Here is a 7115-nt window from a genome sequence, read left to right as displayed (position 1 = left end):
TGCCGCATCCTTAACCCACTGAGCGAGGCCAGGGATCGAACCTGCGTCCTCACCGTTACTAATCAGATTTGTTTCCCTGAACCAAGATGGGGACTCCACTTTCTGAAATTTTTGTTCTACTTGTTTGTTTCAGTCTCCTCTCTCCCACTAGAATGCAAGCTCTACGAGGGCCTTTACTTGCCAATGGCATTATTCCCTGTGCCTGTCACATATGAGATGTTCAATTAGTACTTATCAAAAGGTTGTATTCCGTCCAAAATTCTATTACTCCAGAATCTTCGGACTATTCCTCATTTCCTTTCCGCACCCAACCGCCCAAGGCAAAACCGTAACTCCCGCTCCTCTCCTCAGGTCATAACTCTCCCGGTTCGTAACTCTCGCATCCCTTCCTGCGCGGCCCCTTTAAGCGGACTCCGGAACGCCAAAAGGAAGGCGGGGCCGAAACCTTGCCGACGCCGACTCGGAGGGGCGGGGCGGGACTTGGGGGCGTGGCCTGCGTGCTGCGTGCGTGCGCGTTCTGGAGGCGCCGCCGCCGCTCTCGAGGCCGCTGCCGCCGCCGTCGCCGCGCAGAGCCGGAGCAGGAGCCACGGCCGAGTGGAGGGAGGAGGAGGAGGAGGAGGTGGAGGAGGCGCCGGACCGGGGGGGTGAGTGAGGGGCGGGGAGCCGGAGCCGGCCTCAGAAGGAGCGGGGGGCGCGGGTCGGCCGAGCCGGGGCTGAGGCGGCTCCTGTTGCCGGTCAGTCCCCTGGCTCCCCCTTCCTCCTCTGCGTTCCCTCGGTGTCCGGGGCGGCGGCCCGGGGCCTGGCCGGCGGGAGGGGCCAGGACTTGGGGAGGCCCGGCCGCCGCCGCCGGGGCCAGAGCCAACCACGCCCGCGGACCGAGCCGGTGGACTGTGGCTGGGCCTGCGGGAGAGGGACGGGAGGGGCCCGGGCCGGGTGTGGGAGAGAAAGAGGACATTGTGTCCCCCACCCTCCAACTCCCCGAGGTGTCATGGCACAAGCCTATTTCCCTCGCCATCTCCCCGGACACAGTGCCCTCGCCCCTCACTGCCCGAGGGAGGTAGAAGATTGGACATCGCTGCCTTTTTCTTCTTGCGTGTCCCCAGACTAGGGTCAGATCTTCCTTCAAACCCAGCTCACCCTTTGGGGGGCAAGCACAGAGGGGGTTGGAGGGTTGGGTGAATTTTCTGTTCCTCCCTCGTCTGCTGGAGAGGTGAGGGTAGACCGGAGCAGTGTCCTCTCTGTGTTCACTTGTCAGGGTTCGGGGTCCCCCGTTCCTTTATTCCCCCAGTGCGCAGGGCTGACATCTCTACGCCCCACTCCATTTCCCAGCCCCTTTCCCGCCCTCTTTGCCCAACGTCTTCCGTGGCATGCCATGTGTTCGCCTTTTCGGGCGTTGCTTTTCTTGGGTCTCTGCTTCTTTCCTGAATTTTATTAGTGCAGAGGTCACCGTGTGATTCTTGTCTTCCTTCAAACTGGGACTGGTAGGAGTGTCTTTTGCCCCCTGGTTCAGGAAGTTAAGGACAGCGTTTTCGGCTGAATTGTGTAACTTACTGCTGTGGGGAGAACTTGAGGGGAAGACACTTGTGCCTGAAAAGTGGAATCAGCTCACGGTGCTAAGAACCAGAGTTTAGGGGACCTTTTGACCTCTTGGAAAAAGAACTAGCGTCGAGGAGTTATGTATTCCTTTTGGGGAGGGAAAATGGTTTTGTCACTGCTTCGAAGGGAGGAAGGTAGAAGAAATGAAAGAGAATAACAGGGCAGGAGGTTAATGGGTCACAGCTGTACAGGTGGCCACAGTTTTCTGCTTCCTGGGTGTGAGATGATAATTCTTTCTGTTTTTAGCACAGTTAAGAGTGAAGTATCCGCTCTTAGTTTTAACGTGGGGCTCCTACCTTCAAAAGCATGCTGAAGGGCAGTCTCTAAAGGGATGCTGCTGGAAACAGGATTTGGAAACTTTATTTTGGTTTCCTGTCAGAGTGTGGGGGTGGGCATGCATGTGTGTAGTTTTTCTTCTCTTGTGATGTAATTGATAATCTGCACTATTTTGACATAATTGACACTAAATCAGGTTTCGAGCTTCTTTATTTTGATTTCTTGAACACTTACTTTCTGTTTTGAAATTGTATTTGCGTTAATTGAAATTCTTTTAGTCTGGTGTTTCAGTAAATCTTGTTTCCTCGGTATTTTGAATTATGTGCCACAAAATGTGATTAGGTGTAAGGTACTGAGGTTCATACAGTGCCTGGCACATGCTAGGCACTTGGTCTTTCTTGTTTGTTTGTTTTTGTGGCACTTGATATTTCTTGAATGAATTGAATGATTACAAAGATATGTCTAGGTATTTCCATATCTTCTATCCTTTTGAGAGGCAGCTCAAATTAGAATATGGCCTTTAGCTCCCAGTATATAAAATAGTAATTATTAACCTTTTCTGGGCTACTGACACCTTTGAGAATATAATGAAATGTGTAGATGCTCTCCTCAGGAAGGAGGTAATAGGCATTTTTGCACAAAATTTTGCATTCAGTTTCAGGGACCCTCTGAAGCCAACCATGGGTAGTTGTCTTAAAAGTAAACTGGAATCCCTGAGTATTCAGTTCCGTATTAAAACTGTTCAAAAGCCTTTGTTCATCTTCTGTTTGAGTTCAGGAATGACAAACCTACCCTTATAGACTAAATTTGGGTCTTTGGGAACAAGATTTAAGAGTGATTTTGTATTGCAATCTTATGGGGAAAAGTTCTCATTAATATAACTATTACCAGTAGTTTTTGAACTACTAATAATTTTAAACAAATGGCTTTGAAGGAAATTATTATAGTCACTTTTGGCAGCTTAAAATCATGATCATGACCGACTTATGATTTTTATTGTACAAACTCCTTTTTAGCAACATGATCCACACTTGAAAATGTTGACAGATGATTTTTCTCTTCTCTTCCAAGCTTGTTTATGTGCATGTTTTTTCATGTAGTTAACAACATTCAATATTAATTTAACACGTGCTTTTTTGAATGCCTATTATGTGAATAAAACAAAGTCCATGCTGTCACAGAGCTTTATTCTAATTAGGAGAGATGGGCCACAACCAAATAAATGTAGAATAAGTCAGGTGATAAGAGGTGTGCCGAAGAGTAAAGTAGGTTGAGGGGATGGAGGGGAACAGTGGCAAAGAAGGCAGTCAGGGAAGACATGAGGCTGGAGCACAGACCTGAAGGAAGTGAGAGATGTTTGCTGTCTTGGGGCAGAAGGTTACAGGCAGAGGGCTGTAAGTGCAAAGACCACTCAGTGTACTTGGCGTTTTGGAGAACACCTGGGCCGCCAGTCAGCAAGAGGGAAAGTGAGAGAGCTTGAGGTTTGGAGAAGTTGCCGAGGCCACTGTACAGCTTTGTAGGCCGTGGTCAGAACTTTGGATTTTACTTTGAATGAGATGGGAAACCACTAGAAGAGAGACCTGTTCTGACTTAACGTTTATGGGCATCATTCCGGCTGCTGTGTGGAAATCAGCTTGGGGGATGGGGCAAGAGTGGAAGCAGGAAGACCAAATAGGAGGTTAATAATCTTCATTTTAAACCCTTTTCAGTGGTTGCAAAATATTCCATCTACCTGCTGTTGGGCATATTTCCCCCTATTGAAAATAACAATGAACACTTTGTGTATGCAGCATTTTCTTTCTTTTTGAATATTTCCTTGGAATTGATTTCCAGAAGAAGCACTGTTGAATCAAAGTATATAAATATGCTTGTCTTCTTGGTATATCTATTCCTACAGAGAGTGGGTTGTACTAGTTAAAGTGACAGCCACAGTTGTTGATCTTAAGTTTCATGCAGTGTTACTTGCTTTGGGTAGTGGTAGTAGTAGTAGTAGTTGTAGTAGTAGTTTGAATTTTCCAGTAACTCACGTGAATTCTTGTTTTAGCTTTCCTTTTTAACATTTAACAAGGGGGTGCTAATTGTTGGGGATACAGATTTGTCTTAGACAGGGTTTTCTTCACTTAGGGAATTTTACGTTCTGTCGTAGTTTGTAGTCTAATAGTTAAATTCAACTTCAGATTTTGCCAGTGTTTACTGTTACTCCAGAACTTTGTTAGTATATGGTTGATGATCTTTTATATAAAATAGACATTGCAATCAAGCACCTAATTTTTCATATTGATAATTCTTTTTTTCCTTACTTATTTTTAATGGTATCTGCAATTTGTTTAATTTCTGTTTTTTATGTCTTCAGAATCTTACATCTCTGACAGCCCTGTGTTTTGTTCTTTGCAATAAATTATGCAACTAGTATTTAGTTGAGGACTCTCACAGTTGAATTTTTAAATTGTTGTAATTCTTTGTAAGTTATTCAAAACACAGAGACTATTGTTTCTCTTAAATAAGGCTAGCATTGCATCTTTGAAATTTTATTTCTATTATAAAAGGGGATGATGCCAGTCTGTTTTGATAGAGTTATACCACCATGAGGGCATTGCTCAGCATTTCTGGGTCCGAAATCTAAATGGCTTGATTTGGCATGAGCAGAAACATCTATGAAGTCAGGGAGTTGAACTCCTGGAGTTACCTGCAAGCACCTAGCATTGCGTCTGACACATGCTAGAGACCCAGCAAATGTTCATTGAACCTCCCGTAACCTCTCAGCTCCCAGTTCTACAATTCTTCTATTTTAGAACATCAATAAAAATATCTTGTATAAAGCGTTTATATCTTAATATTGTGGTGAGTTTAAAATGGCAAACGTAAACTGACTTCCTACCAGTGTTCCTTTCAAATTGAACTCATCAGTTTTAAAAAAGAGTTATGGTATATTGCCAAGTATTTTCTGCTCATTCTGATATCTATACTGCTGCATGACTTAATGCCAAATTCACATTTTATGGAAATGATTAACGTTAAGCATAAAGCCCTTTAAGTTGTCTTACGTTACTGAGACAGATGAAGCAGCCATTTCCCCCCATTTGTGTGTGTGTGTGGAATTTGGAGGTTACACATGGTAGTTTTTATGTGCTTTTCAGTCTTTCATATACAGAGAAATATTGGCCCATTTACATTTTGAATTTTTGTGATAATGGTTATGAATATGCAATGAATGATTCACATACTCTCTCTCCATTTCCTTTTGCACTTAGTTTTGAGATGACTAGTTAGGAAGGCAGTTTGTTTTAAAGTTAAATGATCTTGATTAGTATTGAACCTATAAATTTAGCTTATCACGATGTTTTGATCAATTAGGCAGTTCGAGAACTGAGCCATGCTCTCATTTCCTCTTGAAAATAGGCTTTTTAGAGCTAGAAGGTACAGGCATACATCAATTAAAAAAGGAAATTGTAGAGTTCCTGCTGCGGTGCAGTGGGTTAAGAATCTGGCTGCAGCAGCTCTGGTCGCAGCAGAGGCACAGGTTTGAGCCCTGGCCTGGTGCAGTGTATTGACCTGGCGTTGCCACAGCTGTGATGTAGGTTGCAGCTGTGGCTCAGATTCAGTCCCTGGCCTGGGAACTTCCATATGCCAGAGGAGTAGCCATAATATTTAAAAAAAAGGAAATTGTGTGTGATGGTTAAGGTGGAGTTGAAACAAGAAATTGTACCTTTACAGATGGTCTAAAAATCATCTTTTTATTGTAACTTTCAGAAATATGTAATATAGACATGGACGTTTAAATATGTACTGTGAAATTAACTTCAGTCAGTCATTAGACTAATGGCTTTTTTTTTTGTTTGTTTTAAGATTCTGGACTTACTTTAGGTTAGATGAATCTGGAAAAGAAGTTTTTTTTGCATATCTAGTTTTCCCAGATAGAGATAGTTTCCTATCTCCAGCCTAATTATTTAGTTCATATTGCTAAAGAGTGGTTCAAAGTGTGGAAAGGTAAGATTAACCAAATTTGGAATTAAATATGTAGTTCTCTGTTTGGTTTCAGAAAATATTTATTTTTTATTTTATTTTACTTTTTTAGGGCCACACTCCTGGCACATGGGGGTTCCCAGGCTAGGGGTCAAATTGGAGCTGTAGCCGATGGCCTACACCACAACTCACATCAATGCCGGATCCTTAACCCAGTGAGCAAGGCCAGGGATTGAACCTGCGTCCTCATGGATGCTAGTCAGATTCGTTTCCACAGAGCCACGATGGAACTCCCAGAATATATTTAAATAAGCCGTATTTCATAAGACTATATTAAACTGTACATTATAACTGATAAAAGACACACTTGGATTAATTAAAACTTGGTGCCTCACTTTGAATTCACAAGTATATGTGTATAACATTCATGGTTGTTTGCAGTGCTGTGTTATACTCACTTATTCTGGTTGTAAAAAATAACTTTGCTTAGGCTAGAACTGTGGCTTAGTTATCAGCAACAAAAGTGTAAAGTTAGAGAGACACAGAGAACTGGGTACAACTGTTTTTTTGGACAAAGCCCAAATGCAGCTTGTGAGATTCTGAGTAGTGGTAGGAATTCTTTCTTATTGCAGACTGAGTGTTTCAGATTTGTCAGATGTGTGATTCTGAGAGTAAATTCATTCACTATTTTCAATGATATTTTTAAATTCATTTATAAATAGGATCATTCTGTTCTAGACAAGTTGGCTGTATTATAGAACATTAAGCAAGCAGACATAACTTAATTATTTTTGCAGCTATTTAACACTAATCTTTGGATCTCATGTAGTTTTCAGTATCTAGCCCAAACCATTGATGTCTTTTGAATTACCTTTTAAATTCCATTGTGTAGTTGTGAAAATATTGCATAATTTCATTAATAGATTTCAGATTCAGTCATTGAACAGATGTTTGAATGACCCAAACATCCCACTGTTTGATGGAAACTGAGATGTGAGGCTGTAGTTTCTACTTTAAGGAATTTATAGTCTAGTAATTTGTTTTGTTTGCCAGAACCTGACATGTGTTTTATAAATAAATGTTGTATTTTCATAGTAGAGTGAAAATAGAATTATACTCATATTCTAAATAAAATCTATGGGATATTTTAATTCTGTCTTAGTTGCTCAACAGCTATTTCTGTAGTCTTATTTTCTAACAGCTTTTTAGTATTAGAGAAAATCATTTTCTCGGTTGTTTAAAATATAGTAAAATAAGAATTACTTGCTCAACTGCTTGTT

At 42.0% G+C, this 7115-nt stretch overlaps 1 protein-coding gene across 7 annotated transcripts in view; it reads left to right on the top strand.

Annotated features, from left to right (window-relative positions):
• RAP1A (RAP1A, member of RAS oncogene family) overlaps positions 525-7115 on the top strand; it is a 75416-nt gene continuing 68825 nt past the window's right edge. For 5 of the 7 annotated variants that reach the window (XM_021090035.1, XM_003355241.4, XM_021090029.1 and 2 more), the window contains exon 1: positions 525-644. The gene's annotated coding sequence lies outside the window, so the exon portion shown is untranslated. Of the gene's footprint in view, positions 645-715; positions 735-1438; positions 1482-7115 lie in introns of those variants that run through there. The other 2 variants (XM_021090030.1, XM_021090031.1) reach the window with 2 other exon arrangements.

This window comes from Sus scrofa, chromosome 4 (assembly GCF_000003025.6).
Source record: "Sus scrofa isolate TJ Tabasco breed Duroc chromosome 4, Sscrofa11.1, whole genome shotgun sequence".
In the NCBI taxonomy this organism is placed as follows: domain Eukaryota; kingdom Metazoa; phylum Chordata; class Mammalia; order Artiodactyla; family Suidae; genus Sus; species Sus scrofa.
The sequence above is the reverse complement of the archived record's forward strand: the minus strand, read 5'-3'. Positions and strand labels throughout refer to the sequence as shown.